This window comes from Cricetulus griseus, chromosome 2, assembly GCF_003668045.3.
Source record: "Cricetulus griseus strain 17A/GY chromosome 2, alternate assembly CriGri-PICRH-1.0, whole genome shotgun sequence".
Classification (NCBI taxonomy): domain Eukaryota; kingdom Metazoa; phylum Chordata; class Mammalia; order Rodentia; family Cricetidae; genus Cricetulus; species Cricetulus griseus.
Window position 1 is genome coordinate 8496444 of NC_048595.1, and position 21523 is coordinate 8517966.

Sequence of the window (21523 nt, forward strand, 5' to 3'; positions counted from 1 at the left end):
CTTTAGAGAATCAAGGTAGAGTGAATTCAGTCTGACTGGCAGTCTATAGAGGGACATTTGGGCTCTGGGGTCAGAAAAGGCTGGCTAACCCCTATGGGGCGTCAGTGTGCCAATAATTGTGCCTAGCAGTTTGCAGTTTTCATCTGATTTAACTTTCCTTTTTAAAAAATGGCATGACTTCAGGGCTAGGGAGATGCCCAGTGGGAAAAGTCCTTACTGCCTGAGGATCTGAGTTTCGATCCCCAGGATGACTGTAAAAATCCAGGCATGGCAGTGTGTGCCTATCACCTAAGTTCTGGGACAGCTGGGTCAGCTAGATCCCCACGGTCGGCTGGCCTGACAGTCTAGACAATCCACAAACTCCTGGTTTGGTGCAAGTTCCTCAAGGTGGAGAGTGATGGGAAAGACACGCTGTGTTGACTCCTGGTCTCCAGACTTAGTAGTGTTGCATGCCTGTCATCTCAACACAGGAGGTAGAGGTGAGAGGGTTAGGAGTTCCAGGCCATCCTCTGCTGACATAGTCAGTTTAAGGCCAGTTCAGACTACATGAGGCACTGTCTCAAAAACAAACTCGAAGCTGGAGAAAGTGGTTAAGAGCACTGGCTTTTCTTCTAGAGGAGGCTTCAATTCCTAGCACCCACATGGCAGCTCACAACTGTCTGTAACTCCAGTCCCAGGGGATCTGATGTCCTCTTCTGGCCTTCAAGGGCACCAAGTACGCACCTGGTACACAGACATACATGTAGGAAGAACACCCAGACACATAAAAATAAACAAATAAAACTTAAAAACAAAAAACAAAAACAAGACCAGGCATTGTAGCATAAGCCTTTTTAATCCCAGCATTCAAGTGTCAAGAGGCAGGTGGATTTCTGTGAGTTTGAGGCCAGCCTGATCTACATAGTGAGTTCCTGGCAATGATGGGTTTAAAGGCAGGTACCACTGCCCAGCATTTTTTTTTTTTTTTTTTGAGACAGGGTCTCATTGTGTAGTCCTGGCTGGCCTGGAACTCACTATGTAGATCAGGCTAACCTCAAACTCATAGAAATCTGCCTGCCTCTGCCTCCTGAGTGCTGGGATTAGAGGCCTGCACCACCACCACCTGGCTCACATACTGTTTTTGAAGAAGAACCCAGTTTGGTTCCCAGTTTGGTTCAGGTCAGGTGCCCCACAACCCCAGTAGCTACAGCTTCAGGGGATCTCTGGACCCCAAGAGCACTTGTATTCACACATGATCAGAACCAATAAAAAATAAATATCTAAGCAATAAGGAACATTTATAAAAGACAAACAAAAAATAATTTAGAGGGGACGTTTGGACATGAAGAAATCCAAGAAAACAAGGGACAGCCCGTGGCAATGACAGCATTGAAACAGTACTACCTGGTATCATTGGGGCAAACAGACTTCAGACAGGCCCAGGGACTTCATCACAACACCCCTACCAACAACACAACTGGACAGCTACCAGAGTGGCTCAGGGAACAACCAGATCTCCCTGCCTCAGGGTCCTAGGTTCCCCAGGCATCTTTCATACCTTCTGGGCAGGAGCCCCCAAATTTGGCAGGTCCCCTCAGGCAAGGCTGTGATCTCCTGATAAGGCTGCTGTGCATTCGTGGGGCTTCCCTTCTGCACCCACACAAATCTGTTTAACTTCAAGCCAGGCCAGTGAAGCAAGCACCCATCAAGGCTGGGGAAGGGCAACTCGTGTGGCCCTGCAGTGGATAGAAGCTGGAGAGTACATGATTAGGGATAGGATTCAGACTCCAAGCAAGCCCACATTCAGACGCTGCCTCAAACACCACTAGCTGTGTGATTTTGGGTAGATCACTCAGGGCCTTCGTGTCTCAAGCATCCCAGTTAGTCAAATGAAAATAAAAGCTATGGATTTTTTAGGCTCTGTTTTGAGACAAGATTTCACGTAGCCCACGCTGGACCTCAAACTCAATATGTTGCTGAGGAGGAGCTTGAATTTCTGACTCTACTGCCCCAATACCTTCTAAGTATTGGGGTTACAGGTGTGTCCCATCACATCCAGTTTTACACTGAGGTGCTGAGGATGGAACCCAGAGCTTTGAGCATGAGGAGTGTGCACTCTACCCACTGAGGTGCTCGCCCAGCTCCAGGTCATGGTTAAATGAGATGAAACTGGCATCTCCTGACATACTGAAGTCCCACAGTGCATTGCTGTGTTGATGCCTTTACTGATCACTGGAAGACTGAAGGCTTGGTTATTGATAGCCGTCTGTGACCACTGGCTTTCATCTGTACCCCTCCCCCCATGTTGCTTCTCACGAGCACAACTGGAGCCCAGGAGTCTTGAGATACTGAGTCAGGCTGCCCACCCACATGGCTGCTCTTCACAGAGCTCTGGAGGAAGTCACATGGACAGGTCACAGGCAGAGAGTGAAGTGTTGTCAGCAGCTGTGACACATTCCTGGAATTCTTCAGCCCACCGCCCATGTGGGACCCAGAAGAGCCTGCAAGTACTTGGACCAAAGCCAGAGTCGTGGCCATGGTCAGGCAGGAAGGAAAGGATGGGCGAACTGCCCGGTGCAGGTGACAGGTACGTGTACACAGGCACTGCCACTCTGCCGTGCCCTGCCCAGGCAGACAGCAGTCATCGAGCCCGGAGCATCCCTGTGCCTGCTACATACGCCAGTGGATGGTGGGTGTGAGAAGTGAAATAGTGGGAGCGGAGTGTTTGCCAGCCCTGCTAGGAAAAACAGTGCCACTGGGGATGAGGGTCCCCAGAGATGCTAGGGAAGGGCTCGTCCCTGCTCCCAGGGCTGAGCTGAGCAAAAACCTGCTGATACCCACAGGAGTTCTGTAACCAGTTGGGGAAGGGGACCCAAAAGGTCCCTGCCCTCCAGAAGTCTCTATGTCTCTAAAGACCACAGGTATGGGTGTGGTGGCTCAAGTCTGTGATGCCTGCACTCAGGAGTATGAAGAGCAGTGGGTGGCCAGCTCGAGTTACAGAGTGAGTTCAAGTGTGGACTACAGATCCTGTCTTCTCACCCACACCCATGCACACAGAAAATACCAATAATTTTTTTAATTTATTTTTATTTCATGTGCATTGGTGTTTTTGCCTGCATGTATATCTGTATGAGGGTGCCAGGTTCACTGGAACTTGAGTTACAGACAATTATAAGCTGCCATATGGGTGCTGGGAATTGAACCTGGAACCACCAGTGAGTGCTCTCAACCTCTGAGCCATCTTCCTAGCCCAAGACCAATAATTTTTGTTGTTGGTGTTTTGTTACTGTATTGACGATGAAGGTTGGCTCTCACAGTTAACCACTCAAACCCAGAAGCCAGTGATAGGAAAAACAAAAAGTCAAACAAACAGTAAAGTAAAAGGCCCCAAGGCATGAAAACCTGAACTTAAGTCTAGAAGAATGATAGCCAGCTGCAGAGAACTAGCTTCCATTTATTGTAATAATAATAATAATAATAAAAGGAACTTGAACTTTAAAACAATCTATTTATTTTTACTTTACGTGTGTGAGTGTTCTGCCTGCACGTACGCAAGTCTACCACATGCATCCAGTGGCCATAGAGGCCGGCAGAGGATACCAGATCGCTGGAACTAGATGAAACTACAGACAGTTATGAACGGCCGTGTGGGCAGTGGGAACTGAACCCCTCCTCTGCAAGAGCAGCCAGTGCTCTTAGCCACCGAGCCCACCGCTCCAGGCCTTGAGGAGGTAATACAGTTGGGTAGACAACTTCAGAAGGCAGAGGGAGAGCTATGGGCACGCCTGGTCACAGGTGGGCTGGTGATCAGAACGGCCTATGGCTCTGGGCCCAGGGAGGCTGAAAGGGCTGCTTGGGGGTGAGCACTGTTGGTGTCTCACACTGGAAGGCGGCTTCCTAAGGACTTCTCTCCGGTCCTCTGCAGCCCATGGATCCCCGAGGTGGCAGTGCCATGAGCCTGAACGGAGAGGACAGAGGCGAAAACCACGGCCAGTCAGGCTGGGGATCCCAGGCCCGCCTTGGTTCGCCTCTCAGGTTCCAAGATGGCTGTCTCTTGCAAGCACGCGCCCCTCCTACTCCTGAAGCCAGGATGGAGCAGAAAGCACAAAGGACAGTCAAAAAAGGAAAAGCACGGCCCAGAAGGTCAGTCCCGCTCGCTCGGGCAGCTCTGTCCCCTCGCCTTTCCGGGCTTGGCACACGGGGAAGTGGTTGGAAACAGCCCCAGGGCTGGCCAGGGGAGAGGTCCCCGTGACTACCACGTGACCAGGGGTGGCGATGGTCCCATTGGTCCTGCAGGCTGACCTCATTGCCCAGGATCGCCAGAGCGCTTCCTGGGGTCACATTCCGCACTGAAGAGCCCCCCTCTCAGACCTTGGTTGGCGCCAATGTCTTTTTAGGAACCAAGGCTCTAATTTTAGTGTTCCGGCCTTTGACACCTTCTCGAAATAGCTCCCTGGTTTCGTTCCTGAACCTGCCCCTTCCTTGGAGGAGGTGAACCCCCTGCATCCCCGTGATCCGAGTCGGTGCTCAGTCCCCAGGCCTTGTATGGGTTTCGGTGTAGCAGGCTCTGTCCCTGCTGTGTTTGTGGCCTGTCTTTGGCCAAGGGCAGCCACCGGCACCATCAGAAGACCCGCTTGGGCCACCTAGGCCTAGCCTCAGTGAGTGTTCTCTCCTCCTCCCTGCCAACCTGCCATGGTCAGACTGCCGTGGTCAGGCAAGACACAAATCCGAGTCCACCCGTAGGAGTCGGGGTGCTAGACCACTTGAGCTGAGGGAAATGGACCTCCCCCGTTTTTCCTGTGCTTTCTCCTATCACCCTCACAGCGGCTTACCGGGCCTGAGCCCTTGCTTGAGTGTCGATTGTTTCCTGTACGTGCTTTAATTCAATTCTCTCAACCACCCAGAATTGTCCCCAAGGTCACACAGCAGCCAAGGGATGAAGCAGGAGCCTGAATTCAGGAGATGCAGCTCCCAGCCGTTTTGGGTCAAATGGAACTGATTTTTTTTTTAATCCTTGCGATTTTCTTCCCACCATCTGTGTCTCAGTCCCTCCACAAAGCGCCCTACAGCACAAAGCTGCCCAGAGGGTGGCCTGAGGTCATAGCCCAGACACTCCACTCACTGCACAGTTCCAAGCTCCGTGGCATTCCCAGAAGAAGGCTGTGGCTTAGCCAGGAAGTGGTGGTTCTGAGAGACAGTCATGTGCCAGACTGGCCACATCCAGGCAAAGGAGGTGCTTCCAGGAGATAGCTGCCGGGGCACTTTGCAGGCAGCAGCCCCATTCCCTAGGTAGTCAACATTGAGAACCCCCACCTCCCCACCCCTGTTTTGCGGTCCTGGGGATAGAAACGGACACCTTGAGCAGACCAGGCAACTGCTACGCCACTGAGCTACTTCTGTAGCCCGGGAAAAGCTCCCTAAAGGGTGTCCAGCTAATGAGTAGCTGGTGGCCGGGACCCATGATTCAGCAGCTCCCAGACACAGCCAATTAGGACCCAAGTTCTTCAGGGCAATGGGTACACCACAAAGAAGAAAAGCAAGACTGGGTCTTACAGGTTCTTTCTCCTGCAGTCAGAGTCCAAACCCCACTTGGAGGCGCTCCCCAAGGACAGTGACAAGTGAAGCACCCTCCAGGGGCCGTTCCAGTGGGGGCTCCTGCCTTGTCACCCAGGAGAGTGACTTCAGGGCCATGATAAGGAGGGCAGGGAGAAACGGGGTGGAAAGGGGCCAGGGGAGAGAGAGCTAGGGAAGGCCAGTATCCTGTCCCTGCTAATCCACTTTACTCAGCTAGAGAAGAGAGTGACTTGGGGCTTTGGGAAGCATCCTCAAACTACAGCCCATCCTGGTGACTTTTGCTTCCCAGGTCAGGCCATGTAGCTTATTGTCAGAGTGGATAATGGCTCTTCTGCAAGAAGCCAGGGCCCAGCAACTCTCCACAAGTGCTGCAGTCTCCTGAGCTGGCTCTCAGCACCGGAGGGTGGGAGCAAGCAAGCAGAGAAGCGCAGAGGGAACAGAACAGATGGCCTGGGACCCACGACAGAGTAAAATCATAACTCTTTTGGAATGCAGCTCAATCATATCTGAAGGGATCCTGCAGTGAGTATTGCCAGCCTGTGACAAATACGCCTGACAGTCAGCTAGGGGTATTGCAGGCATAACAGGACACTGGGGACCCCATGTGAGTAGCTCAAAGTGCAGGAGGAGTGTCTCTTAGGGGAATGATCCCATTTTCCTGATATGGAAGTAGAACAAAGACATTACAGAACACTTAAAACAGTTTTACCGAAAAAAATCTGATTTTAAAATGTTACTAAAAAGGTTGAGGTCCGGGTGTGGTTCCATGGGATAGCACTTACCTAGCACACACAAGGCCCTGGATTCCATTTCCATCACTAGAAAGGTGAAAACAACAAAAATTTCAATATTACGTTTTCCAAACAAAACATTCTTGCAGCTGTGTTGAGAGATGGACAACAACCTAAATGAAAGTTATGCTTTTCTTATTTAAAAAGTACATTGTCAGACTGGAGAGGGGGCTCAGCGGTTCAGAGCACTGGCTGCTCTTCCAGAGGACCAGGGTTAAATCCCTACACCCACATGGCAGCTCACAACTGTCTGTAACTCCAATATCTAATATCCTCACAGAGACATACATTCAAGCAAAAACACCAATGTACATAAAAATGTAAATTATTTTTTAAAAAATGTACATTGTCAGCTGGGTGGTGATGGCACCTACCTTTAATTCTAGCACTTAGGAGACAGAGGCAGGTGGATCTCTGAGTTTGAGGCCAGCCTGGTCTACAGAGTGAGTTCCAGGACAGCCAGGGCTACTCAGAGAAACCCTGTCTCAAAAAACAAAACAAACAAAAGTACATTGTCTTGGGCTTGGGATATAATTGGTAGAATGCTTGCCTAGCATGCATGAAGCTCTTGGTTCAGTCCCAAAACTACATAAACCAGAATGGTGGTACACAGCTATAATCCATGACTTGGTGGGTGGAAACAGGAGAATCAGAAGTTCAAAGTTATTCTCAGCTACACAGTGAGTTTGAGACCAGTCTGGTATGCAGAAGACCTCTCCCTCCCCCAAAAGAAAGCATGTTGTCTTATCTGTCACCGTGACCTTGTGAGCCAGCCTGGGCAGGTCAGCTGCACCCATCTAACAAGCTAGGAAAACTGAGGCCCAGCTAAGTGAAGCACTGTGAAAGTGCCCTGCAGCATCAGCAGAGTCCAGATCTAAGCTAAGGATGTCTCTTACTCCAAAGGCCGTGCTCTCTCCAGTCTACCAGGCCAAAGTCAGGGGGTGAGGAGAGGAGCTGGTTGGCCTACAGCACCAAACCTGCTCCCTACCCTCCCACCCCACCCCCAGCCCCAGCCCCCACCAGTGCTGAGCCACCCCCAGCATCCTCCTTGCTCCCTGCTCTCAGCATCCTCAGAAAAGCTCAGAGTGGAGATAAAGTTACTGAGGTGCTGAAGAGGCACGTGACAGACATCTCTGTAGCTCTGCAGATGCCCCTGCCCTGCAGGGCCACTGTGAAATGTGGAAAGGAAGGGCCAGCAGGTGACAATGATGGGTAGATTCCGGTGTCCAGACTAAGACGGCCTCTCCTCTGAGGTCACACCCCGTTCACAAGCGTCCTGTGGTCCCTTGCCCCATCCATGAGCTTCCTACTCCCCCAAACCATAATCTCACCGCTGGAGCTTGCCTGCCCTTGGGGTCCTGATGCATGGGACCTCCCACAAAGGATGTGCAGCTCCGCAGCCCCCATTGGATCCCTCCCTTCCTCAACAGTAAGCTGGCTTGCTGCAGACCCTGTCTGTGAACCAAATGGACCCCTTAATGCAGGCCCCTAAAAAAGCTAGTGGAACCTTCGCCCACTTGGCCATGTGCTGGGGCGGGATCTCACTTCTGCACACCAGGAAGCTGTGGAACATCTGTTCAGTGTCATCCCGCCAGGAACAGGCCATGTCACCCAGGTAAGGAAAAGACCTTAAGCGCCACCTGCTGGAGATACAGCAGCAGCTTTCTACAGGGGACGTCCCAAGGGTGTCTTGTGAGACTGAGGCGAGGTGTGAGCAGGGACAGGGACGGGACCAGGGGCCTCTCTGGAGTCCTCTACTTGGCTCTATAAATAGGCATGAGCATTTTCCTTGTAGTAACCTCAGGAACTGAAGCTGGAGAGCTTAAGCCATGAGCATGGCCTTATAAGGGTGGGTGGGTGGGTAGGTGCAGGAGGCGTGGACGAACGGAGGCCAGCAGACATGCACAGATGGATAAAGGGAGGAGGCATCGATGGATGATGATGGATGATGGATGATGGATGATGATGGATGATGGATGATGGATGGATGGATGATGATGGATGATGGATGATGATGGATGATGGATGATGGATGATGGATGATGGATGGATGGATGATGATGGATGATGGATGATGATGGATGATGGATGATGGATGATGGATGATGGATGATGATGGATGATGGATGGATGGATGATGATGGATGATGGATGATGGATGATGGATGATGATGGATGATGATGGATGATGGATGATGGATGGATGGATGGATGGATGGAGTAGTTTCCTCCACCCATGTGGTATGGGCTGGTAACAGCACATTGCTCGGTCTCCACAAGTGAAATAACAGCCAATGTTAGTTCAGTGTGGAGCCTGGACTGTGTGCTTGTTGCAGCAAACTTTTTAAAATCTATTTTTATTTAATGTGTATGAGCATTTTGTCCATGCATACGTATGTGTATCATCTGCATGCCGAGTGCCTGTGGATATCAGAAAGGATGTAGGGTCCCCTGAAACTGGAGGTGTGGACAGTTGTGAGGCACCAAATGGCAGTTAAGAGCACTGGCTGCTCTTCCAGAGGACCTGAGTTCAATTCCTGGCATCCACATGGTGGCTCATCACTGTCTGTAACTCCAGTTCCATCTTCTGGCCTTTGAGGACACCAGGTGCACAGACACATATGAAGGCAAACACCCCCATACATATAAAATTAATTTAAAAACTTAAGACTTTGGTGGAAGCATATACAAACTTAGATCACATGACTTGTTTTGAATATGTTGGTAAATTTATGGGGCTTAGACTCTATGGCGGGGGGGGGGGGGGGCATGGCAGGCAGCTGCCCCAATCATCTGCACCCATAAAAGTTTTTACTATAAAAAGTATGAGAGGTTGAGTATATAGTTCAGGTGGTAGAGTGTTTGCCCAGCATGCAGGAGCCCTGTGTCCTAGTTTCATTTCTGTTGCTGTGATAACTGGGAGAGAAAGGGTTATCCTAGCTGGCAATTCCAGCTTGCAGTCCATTGTTACACGGAAGTCAGCCGGGCAGTGGTGGCGCACGCCTTTAATCCCAGCACTTGGGAGGCAGCAGCAGGAGAATCTCTGTGAGTTCCGGGCCAGCCTGGTCTACAGAGGGAGGACAGCTAGGACTGTTATACAGAGAAACCCTGTCTCAAAAATAAAATAAAATAAAAAAGACTGTCCCCAAACAACTTTGAGACACCATCTTACTCCTGTCAGAATGGCTAAAATTGAAAACACCAATGACAGCTTATGCTGGAGAGGATGTGGAGAAAGAGGAACACTCCTCCACTGCTGGTGGGAGTGTCAACTTGTACAGCCACTGTGGAAATCAGTATGGTGACTCCTCAAGAAAATGGGAATCAGTCTACCACAAGATCCAGCAATTCCACTCCTAGGCATATACCCAAAAGAAGCACATTCATATAACAAGGACATATGTTCAACCATGTTCATAGCAGCATTATTTGTAATAACCAGAACCTGGAAGGAACCTAGATAGATGCCCTTCAACCGAAGAAGGGATAGAGAAATTGTGGTACATTTACACAATGGGAAAAAAATGGAATCTTGAAATTTGCAGGAAAATGGATGGAACTCGAAGAAACCATTCTGAGCGAGGTAACCCAATCACAAAAAGACAAACATGATATGTACTCACTCATATGTGGACCTGCTTTTTGATACATAGTAGTGACCGTGCTTTATCAGAGCTGTTTTTAATGATGTTGCTCAGAATGGTTTCCTCCAAGATGATGTCTGAGAAACTAATTTAAAAAAAAAATGGTGCCAAGTACCACAAGAGTAAAAAAAAAAAAATATTTGGCTGCACAACCTTTCTCAGGGCCCTGATTTAATGGACTTCTCTGCAGAAAAGCCACTATAATTCTTTGCCTTTTAATATTTGACACCCCTTTCTCTTTAGTACCACCTCAGACAGCCCTTCTAGACCAGCTGGAATGAACCCATTAGTCTCTGACAAATAACTTGTGTCATTTGGTAAAAAAATATGCAGAAGTTTGGCTTGGTTCTGTCAAAAAAAAAAAAAAAGAAAGAAAGAAAGAAAGAAAAAAAAGAATTCTATGATGGTTTGAAAGAAAATGTCCCCTAAAGGGATTGGTACTATTAGGACATGTTGACTTTGTTGGAGTAGGTATGGCCTTGTTAGAGGAAGTGTGTCACTATGGAGGTGGACTTTGAGGTCTCATAGATGCTCAAGCCATTCCCAGTGACTCTGACCACTTCCTGTTGCTTGTGGGCAATGTAGGAATTTCAGCTCCTTCTCCAGCATCGTGTCTTCCTGCATGCCACCATGTCACACTGTGGTGATAATGGATTAAATCTCTGAAAATGTAAGCCACCCCAATTAAATGTTTTCCTTTATAAGAAAAAAAAAAAAAGACTGTCCCCTACAGACACGCCCACAGGCCAGCCTGATTTAGACAATTCCTCACTGAGACTCTTTCCCAAATGATTCAGATTGTGTCGAGTTAATTTAGTTAACAACTAAACTAACAAACTAGAGACCACCAAGTAACCAAGTACAGTCCCCTGACTTCGTATGACAAGAGGCTTTCTACTTCCTACAAAAGACTCAGGTTCAGTTCCCTGCACCCACAGTATGGCTTTATAACCACCCATAACCCCAGTTCCAGGATCTGACATCCTTTCTGGACTCCGCAGGTACCAGGCATGTATGTGGTACATGGCATACCTGCAGGTAAAACACTCATATACATAAAATAAAGATAAATCATTAAAAAAGAAAACTACGGGCTGGAGAGATGGCTCAGTGGTTAAGAGCACTGGTTGTTCTTCCAGAGGTCCTGAGTTCAATTCCCAGCAGCCACATGACGGTTCACAACCGTCTGTAATGAGATCTGGTGCCCTCTTCTGGCCTGGGTACACTGTATACATAATAAATAAATAAATAAATAAATAAATAAATCTTTAAAAAAGAAAAGAAAGAAAGAAGGAAAGAAAGAAAGAAAGAAAGAAAGAAAACTACACTTTGCTTTTCCTCCAAGGACCCCCCTCCCCCGCTAGCTCCAAAGAAAGAAAGAAAGAAAGAAAGAAGGAAAGAAAGAAAGAAAGAAAGAAAGAAAACTACACTTTGCTTTTCCTCCAAGGACCCCCCTCCCCCGCTAGCTCCAAACTCTGTGGTTTAAGTATGTGGCCCTATCCACACCACAGCAACACGTTTTCTGACTTCCTCTGGGACATGTGGGAGCCAAGATGCTCTGGAGGGCATTTTCTTCTCCTGTGGAGGGACCTGTAAAGTGAAAGTATATCCTTGAGATGGAGAGAGGCAGCATTCCCAAAGACAGCATTTGAGACCCTGGATCCAGCCACACCTGGGGTTACATAACATTTTTCAGGAGCAGGTGCTAAATTATCCTCTTTTCTTCTTGAGCCACAATTAACAGGGGTCCTCTTACTAGAACTGTGGTGTCTGTAAATAGTGGCACTCCTTCCTGCCCACAGCCAACGGTTGGGCTGTGTCTCACATTGAGGTGGGGATGCTTGCTTCTTTTTCTCAATATCAAAGGGAACTCCTACACCTCTCCACTCTCAGTCCATTTCACTGCGGCAGCTTCTAGCCCGCCCTCTGGGGCATCCCTGGCTACCTATTTCAACTTGCTGACCAAACACTGGGTGTCCTGGAAGGGTTAGAGTCTGGGCTTGGACTGGTCACCTGAAGCATACTGGGGTGTCCTTTGGACACTGGAGCACCTACTCTCAAGGAGCTAGAATGTTTCCCTAGTCCCTTCACCATTGAAGAAGGGGAAACCCATGCTACCCACTCCTGAGAGAGGAGACCCTACAATGGGAATGTGTATCTGGAATCAATGAGTGAGCCTTATTGGCACTTAGAGATCCCATCCTACATAGAAACAGGACGCCTTTGAAATACTTCTCTCTGGGAGCTATCCTGGCTCATGTGTAGCCAGTGACCCCATCTTAACAGTTCCCCATGCAGGCTTATGAGCCTGTCATAGTCATTTATATACAGTGTCTGAGGCTAAGCATGTGGCCCACTGTTTGACCATGTCTAGCGTGTTCCAGATGAGGACAGTTTGAAGGATGCCCTGGGTGGGAGATCGGGTTCTGTCCGAGGTGCTGAAAACCACTGTTTACAACATGCTCAGCTCCCAGATCTGGGATACCCACGCCTTACATGGAGCTACCTCTTGGCAGGATTTGTTCCAGCTGCTCAGTGGGAACAGCATCTCTACCCTCAGCCTTACATGTTTAAATACTGCTTTCTGCCCACAAAATTGTCTCTAGTGCATTCTGGGTGCTTCTTTGAGTACACATTAGAGGACATTTTTGTTTTATTTGTTTTTGCTAGGCTGACCTCAAATTCACAGGTCTTCCTGCTGCTACCTTCTAAGCACTGGATTAAAGGCACATGCCACCATCCTTGGCCTACAGGATGGCTCATTTGGTCACCGTGTGTCTCCATGTCTTATGCCCAGACTCTGACTCGCACTGTTTTTCAAAGAGCTGTTCTGTTCCCACCCTCGGCCACATTTCAGAGTTCTTGACTTTTCCTTTCAAATATTCCTGGGAAATTGTTCTTCCTGCTCTCCCACCTTTTCCCTCTCAATAGAGAACTGGCTGTGAAGTGTCCCTTCAATGGCCCGCATCTGGCAGAAACTCAGGTGGGAATAGAGGGAGGAGAGCTAACCAGCAGTCGTGGGAAAGAAATCTGGAAAGACAGGCACAGTGTCCCAGGGTGGAGGCATCTCCTGCCTCCCCAGTAACTGCAAGACTGCTGTCCCCAAGGACCCGGGGGTGTCATCCTCTCTATCTGGTCCTCTACCTTCTTCTCCAAGCCCTCAGCCCTCTCGACTCTGATGTGAGTTCTCTGGTTTGCACGTCTCCTTTTCTCTCTTTCCCTCCATTGTCAGTACGAATGTTCTCTTTCTTCTATAAAAACAACCGTTCAGGTGGGTGTGATGGTTCATCCCAGTACTTGAGAGGTTGAGGCAGGAGGATCACCATGCCTTTGAGGACAGCCTGGATTTTAGTGTAAGACTTTGTCTCAAATAAATGAACAAAACTGTTGAGCTAGCCGTGGTAGCTGACACTTGTAATCCCGGCACTCAGGAGGAGATGTAGGAGATTGGCATAGTTTGAGAAGAGCATAAACTATAAGACTGCCTCAAAACTAAACCCCACCCCCTAACGCCCCAACAGTGACAAGGACAAGTAAGGTGCTGCTTATCACTGAGCCTGATGACCTGAGTCTGATCCCCAGGAACACATGGTGGAAGGAGAGAACCAACTCCTGCAAGGAGGCCAACACACACACACACACACACACACACACACACACACACACACACACACACACACACACAGAGAGAGAGAGAGAGAGAGAGAGAGAGAGAGAGAGAGAGAGAGAGAGAGAATTTTAAAGAATTCCATTTTAGAGTTGTCTAAGAAAAAGTAGAAGTCACTAGCTCTCAGGGAATAATTCTTCAGGGCTGGAGGAATCGTTCAGTGGTTAAGAGCACTTTCAGAGGGCTGGAGTTTGGTTCCCAGCACCCATGTCAGGTGACTTTCAGTTGCCTGTCACTTCAGATTCAGGGGATCAATCCAATACCCTTCCTGGTCTCCATGCTCACCTACACACACACACACACACACACACACACACACACACACACACACACACCACATAAAAATAAGGTATTTTTTAAAACTCAAGAGAAAAACAAACAACCACAGAAACAAGAGGAATCGAGCTTCTAATAGATGTCATTGTCTAGAGTTTAGTCCTGTGATCTCAGAGTTGCATGGAGAGCTGGAAAGGTAGTGTTTATTGGGAAAGTCATAAGCCCGACAGTCAATGGAAAATTCTGTGAGGGAAAAGTTGAATACTGGAGAAAAAGTCAACCATGTCTGGCTCTATAGCTACTTTTCTATTGGGATAAAAATCTGTCATGGCAGGAATCATGACAGCCAGACCTTGTGACTGGAGCAGTCGCTGGGGACTCACATCTCAAAGACCACCTCCAGTGACTCATTCCCTCCTAAACCAAAAAAAAAAAAAAAAAAAAAAAATGCCATCAACCAGAGATCCAATATTCAAACATCTGAGCCCCATGAGGGACAGTCTCATTCAAACCACCACAGAAGGGGAGAGAAAGTTTATTTATTTATTTATTTATTTTTTTCCAGACAGGGTTTCTCTGTAGCTTTGGAGCCTATCCTGGCACTCGCTCTGGAGACCAGGCTGGCCTCCAACTCACATCGATCCACCTGCCTCTGCCTCCTGAGTGCTGGGATTAAAGGCGTGCGCCACCAACGCCCGGCGAGAAAGTTAAACAAAAGAAAAACATTCCCATTTAGGACTGGAGATGTAGCTTGGTTGGCAGAGTGCTTACACACAAGATGCCCTTTGGACTTCTTGAGCCCCTTTGGACTGAGCTCTGGGTTGGCTGTAACTGCCTGTTAACTCCAGTGCCAGGGGACCAATGTCCTCTCTGGCCTCTGCAGGTCCCTGCATGCGTGTGCTCAAACATACACCCAGCTCCACACACATATACATAAAATAAAAATAGTAAAACAATTGTTTACTTCAAGGTCACCTTTTGCTACATAGCGAGTTTGTAACCAACCTAGGACACATGGAATCCTGTCTCAAAAATAAGAGTAGTAACAAAAGAGGAATTTATTTTTTCAGAGACAGGGTTTCCCTGTGTGGCTTTGGAGGCTGTCCTGGAACTCACTCTGTAGACCAGGCTGGCCTCGAACTCACAGAGATCCGCCTGCCTCTGCCTCCCAAGTGCTGGGATAAAGCGTGCACCACCACCGCCCAGCTAAGGGGGAAATGTTAAATTGCAGTTTGAAGTTAATAAATAAAACAAAAGATGGTTTCGGATCTGAGTTCATAGAACTCCTGGGTTCTGTCCTTGGACTTCGGGTAAAGAAGTGCTGACCTGCATGGCAGTGGGTAGAGCACACTTCCCAGGCATTCTGTGAAGTGGAAGACGCTTTAGGCCCATTTGACAGGTGGGGATGTAGAGTGTGAAAGTTTAAGGGACCTGTGTGAGGTCACAGGTATGAGGACCCCATATGACAGAGCTGAATTGGGACCCATGCCCGACTCCACACACAGCTCCCTGGGAGTGCTGCCTAGTGCCCTCAGAAAGTTTCATTCTGAGAAGCCACAGCCTCCTCTCCCCCTCCCTCTCCTTTCCCCGCTCTCTCTCCTCTTTCTGTCTCTGTCTGTCTGTCTGTCTCTCCCTCTCCCTCCCTCCCACTTGCCAGTCCTGTTTGCTAACCCTTCACCTCAGTGGTCAGGTTGACTCCTGTGGTTCCTGGAGGCGTCCAGGAGTCAGGTAAGATGAACAAGAGGTTCATATAAAGGAAATACAAATAACCAGTAACAATGGCATAATCGACCTCATTTGTTGTGGAAAAATGCAAGCTTAAAATATGGCATCACTTTCAGTTATATGAACCAATAGAAGGAAAGAACAACAAAAAAGCTATCCAATCTTCAGATAATAGCAAGGCAATACCTACAGTTGACCAGAGGGTACAAAGATGGTGGTGTTCACACACGACTAAAGTATAAACTGCAGTTTTTCAAGAGAAATATGATAACATATACCAAGGTTGTTTGTTTAAACCCTTTGAACCAGTCATTCCATTTCTAAAACCTGTCTGCAAGATACCATTAAGCACGTCTCTCAAAATGCCAGTTTTCACTGTACTACTGCTTACACTAAAGACACAATTAAAACTAACAGCCGGGCGTTGGTGGCGCACACCTTTAATCCCAGCACTCTGGAGGCAGAGGCAGGTGGATCTCTGTGAGTTTGAGACCAGCCTGGTCTATACAAGAGCTAGTTGCAGGACAGCCTCCAAAGCCACAGAGAAACCCTGTCTCGAAAAATCAAAAATAATAATAATAATAATAATAATAATAATAATAATAATAAAACTGCTAACAAGGAAATGTGTACACTATGATACAGCTCCCTCAAGCCCAGTAATGTTACCTCAATGAATTTCTCCCAAGCCAGGCCTAGCTTTGCCTTTCAATAGTCTATTTTTGACAGTGGTAAAAAATGTCAGACATCTTAGTGGGGGAATCTTTGGGGGGTTATTCAACACTGATAAAACAAACGTCACAGCTTTATAAAGATATAAACCTGGAAGCTCCAGCAGCAGTTTATGTTACTGCAGCTAAAGCAAAATGAGTACTGAAATGCTAATGACAACTTAACCCTTATACTATGTGCCACACAGACATCATAAAAGACAATATCTTAGAACCACTAAGTCTACCCAACAAGAACAGTTACGAAGAGCAGATGTATTTTCTTAAAATTACAAAACACATGACTCTCATTAAAAAAAAGTTAATATGGGGCTGGAGAGATGGCTCAGCAGTTAAAAGCATTGACTGTTCTTCCAAAGGTTCTGAGTTCAATTCTCAGCGACCACATAGTGGCTCACAAGCACCTTGAATGAGATCCGGTACCCTCTGCTGGCATGCAGGCAGAAGACTGTATAGACTATATACATAATAAATAAATAAAAATCTTTTTTAAAAATGTTAATATGGATTCATTTGCAACAAAAGTTTCTGGAATGGTAACTCAAGTCTTACGGTAGTTCTGTGAAAATGCTTGCCTTCAGCAAGTTTACACTTTTTTTCTTTCTATAAATCACATTTATCATTGGAAGATCTGTCTTCCAATTGTGTCTTTAGTGTACACAATAGTACAGTGAAAACTGGCATTTTGAGAGACCTGTTTAATTGTATCTTGCAGACAGGTTTTAGAAATGGAATGACTGGTTCAAAGGGTTTAAACAAACAACCTTTGTATATGTCATCATTTCTATCAACTACAATTCTGGACAGTAAGAAGTAAAAATATTCAAAGGAGCCACTGAACTGGAAATCTGCTCTTTAAAAGCATTTGGGTCTTTAAAAATGTTTTGATAAAATTTGACCACATCCAGCATTTTATTTTAGTGAACACAGAAGACTGCCCCCTTTTCTTTACTCAGGATTTCTATCATGACTTGGTACCATTTCCTATAAGAATTTCTTCTGTGAAGCAAAAACAGTCCCAAGATGAAGGATCCTCGGGTGTCATAGGAACAGCCGATGCTATCAATGCTATCAAATCATTGAAGTTAAGAATGATGAATTGCCTCTGGGATGGTTTAGAATCACCATGATGTGAAACACTGTGATGTCTAGATCCATCAGGTTTGCTGAGAGCCACTGCAACAAAATGGTGCTCATCTATTTTGCTTTCCTCAAAAGCCCATTCTTTTTCTTCTTCCCCATCCAAGAACAAAGTGTTTCCTTATAAACCTGGCCTATATCCAAGTTTAATGGAGATATATCAAATTCAAGTCGATGCATTTCAAATCCCAAACCAAAACCAATGGCTTTTATAAAAAGCTTCCTTTCAGTGCCCAATGATGGTAAAACATATCCAGTTGAGCCCATTCGTCATTAAAACTTCTGATTGTTTCCCACTCCTTGTTGGTAAACTTTCTTTTCATAATATGAAAGAATTCTGGAATTGAACCACAATCTGGAAAACTAGTCTTCATTATATCAATGCCAATTTGTAGCTCAGGTTCTGCAGCAAGAACTGCATAGTCCCCTTGATGAGAGATGTTGAAGTTGGGATAGGGATTTAACGAGTCTTTGGCAAGAACCGGCTTTCCTTTTGAAGTTCTCTGCAGATGAATGTGATTCCAAGGGATATTTGGTTTCTCTGCAACTAACTTCCTTATCATCAGACGACCAGCCAGGGCCGCGTTGGCGTCGCTGGCAAACAGGAACTGGCCGACGCGTTCCTTCTCCTCGGGCTGGATCGACCACAGCGCCAGCAGCCATTCGGTTCCAGCAGCCATTCGGTTCGTCTGGGCAGCCAGATGGCGCAGGAGAAGGCCCAGCGATCGCCCTCCATGGCCGGCATGACGCACAGCGCACAGCCTCTTGGCTGGGAGCATCATGCGCCTCCGAGGGCCCCCCGCCGCGCTGCATGCCTGATGTTGGATGGCAGGCGCGCCACTCCAGGAGTCAGGGTTTATAGTGTTTCTTAGGAAGAGCAAGACAATCATTAACGTGAGCCTGCTAGCCCAGGCTTTCTTACCCACTTCTCTGTGACCTTCCGCAAGTCACTCTCTTTTTTCTTTGGTCTCAATCTTTCGCAGGTGGGATTGGAGTTAGGGGCTGTCCTCCTTTGGTTCTGGAGGGAACTGTGAAGATTGGCTAAAACTATGACAGTGATCAAGACAGAGGTGATTAGCATCTCTCCTGTCATGGCGCTGGACTGGGACCAGAGCCAGATTTCCTCCTCTGAGGTTGATGGTGGAGTAGGCAAACCCCAGCTTCGGTTGTCAACTCCAGAGTTGCACATAAATCTTTTCCTTGTACCTAAATCAACCCTGGGTCTTCTGGTGTAGCCCCACCATTTCTACCCTGGATGGGCATGTTGAGGTGGCAACTCGAGGTCTTCTTCTCCTCTGGAGAGAGAGAGAGAGAGAGAGAGAGAGAGAGAGAGAGAGAGAGAGAGAGAGAGAAACTGCACCCCCCAGAAACAGAAGAGGACAATGAACACTTGGTACTTTTCCATCGCAACATTTCTCAGGGGTGAAATGTCACCCCCAAGTAGTGTTCCCCTCACAGGGTTTCAGAGTTACATATGAAGATGAGAGTTCAAAAAACAGGTGCTGTGGAGTTACTTACACCTGTGCCACAGTAATAACAAGGACCAAAGGTGGCTTGCAGGGTGAGGGATGGGGTATAAGAAGCCATGCAGTGGGTGAGACATTTCCATTTTGCAGCTGTTGGGAGGAGCTGGGCTGTGTGTGAGGAGCCAGCAAGGGCTGCAGCAAAGACAGACGGCAGTCAGAAGTCATATCATGGGGACAGTCCAGAGCCTGCCTTAGACACCTGGATAAGGGTTGTGCATTTTATAATTAATGCTGAGGAAACTCAGGCAGAGTGGGTTATGGCTACCGTCAGTCAGCACTTGGGAGGCTGAGGCAAGAGGACTGTCAAGAGTGGGAGGCTCAATCTGGCACCAGGGAAATGTCCAGAGATCCACAAGGACGACTGCAACTAACAATCTAAGCAATAGTGGAGAGGCTACCTTAAATGCCCTTCCTCTATAATGAGATTGATGATACCTTAAATGCCATCCTAGAGCCTTCATCCAGTAGCTGATGGAAGCAGAAGCAGTCACCCACAGCTAAACACTGAGCCAGACTCCTGGAATCCAGTTGCAGAGAGGGAGGAGTGATGAGCAAAGGGGTCAAGACCAGGCTGGTGAAACTCACAGAAACAGCTGATGTGAACAAGTGGGAACTCACGGACCCCAGCCAGATAGCTGGGGAACCAGCATAGGCCCGAACCAAGACCCCTGAATGTGAGTGACAGTTAGGAGGCCTGGGCAGTCTATGGGGCCTCTTGGAGTGGAACAGAATTTATCCCTAGTGCAAGAATGGACTTTGGGAGCCCACTCCACAGAGGGACACTCTTTCAGCCTAGATACATGGGGAGCGGGGGGTGGGAGGGTGGGAGGGGTGAGGGCCTAGGCCCTGCCCCAAATGATATGACAGACTTTGATGATTTCCCTCATGGAAGGCCTCACCCTCCCTGGGGAGTGGATGGGGGTTGGGATGGGGGCGTTGGTGGGGGGCAAAGAAGGATGGGAGGGAGAGAGAACTGGAATTGATATGTAAAATAAGATTGTTTCTAATTTAAACTTAAAAGTTATATTAAAAGTATATATATGAGTGGCAGGCTGCCTTAGCTACATTGAAAGACCATCTCAAAACACAGAACTCGGGGCTTGGAGAGATGGCTCAGCAGGTGAAAGCATATACTGCTTTTGCAGAGGACCCAGGTTTGATTCCCAGCACCCATACAAGCTGAGTAACAGCTGCAGTAACTCCAGCCCCAGGGACTCAGATGCCTCTAGTCTCTGTGGGCATCTGTACTTACAGACACATATCCACACATAGGTACCTATACATGATTAAAAATAATGGGGTTGGACTTTGATGGTGGCGCACGCCTTTAATCTCAGCACTCGGAAGGCAGAGGCAGGCAGATCTCTATGAGTTCGAGACCAGCCTGGTCTACAAGAGCTAGTTCCAGGACAGCTAGGGCTACACAGAGAAAAACCCTGTCTGGAAAAACAAAAATAAACAAACAAACAATTTAAAGTCACAAGCTATGCTAGGCAGAGTGGCACATGTCTATTGTCTCAGCATTTGGGAGTTGAGTCCAAAGCTATCCTTAGCTACATACCAAATCCAAGGCCAGGCTGGGCCACATGAAACCTGTCTCAAACAAACAAAGAAAAAGGCCCAAGGAGAAGGCTCAGTGGGGAAAGCACTTGCCATGCAAGGTGAGGACTTGAGTTTGGATCCCCAGCACCCATGTAACAAGCCAGGTGTTTCCTATAAAGCCACGGGTAACTCCAGCTCTTAGGGTGGCAGAGACAGGGGCTTGCTAGCTTCCACTCTCCCTGAGATGCAAGTCCCAGGGTTAGGAAGAGACACTGCCTGAGAGGAACAGGAAAGAGTGATGGAGAGGGCATCCGATGTCCTCGTCCGGCCTCCATTTGCACCTGTACTGATTAAGTACACAGTGCTTAATGTGGGGATGTCCTTCAGTATGTATGTTTCTCTTATTGGTTAGTGAATAAAATAGTTTGGCCATTAGCAGATAGAAGCAGGAAGATAGGCGGGGCTAGGAGACGAAGAGAATTCTGGGAAAGTCAGAGGGAGCCTGCCAAAAAGAGCCACCATGCTGTCCAAGAAGTTACATGCCGGATTACGGGTAAGCCACAGCCTCATGGCAATACTTAGGTGAATAGAAATGGGTTAATAGTTAAGACAGGGTTAGCCAGTAAAAGCCATAGCCACTGGCCAACAGTTTATAAGTTAATATAAGTCTGTGTGTGATTATTTGGGGCTAAAGTGGCAGCAGGACCTGGCAGGAAAGAAAATCAAACAACACTGTGCCCTGCCTGCCTGTCTGCATGTCTGTCTGTCTCTCTCTTACACAGACACACAGACACACAGACACACACAGACACACACACACACACACACACACACACACACACACACACACACACACACTAAAAAAAAAACCCAAGCCCACAGAGACCCTTCAGTGAGGCAGCTCCCTTTTTAGCACTTCAGAGGCGCA

General features: G+C 47.7%; 1 pseudogene; it reads right to left on the minus strand.

Moving 5' to 3' along the window:
- Positions 1 to 17214: 17214 nt before the first annotated feature.
- On the minus strand, positions 17215 to 18309 carry LOC100761344 (annotated as a pseudogene).
- Positions 18310 to 21523: the final 3214 nt, after the last annotated feature.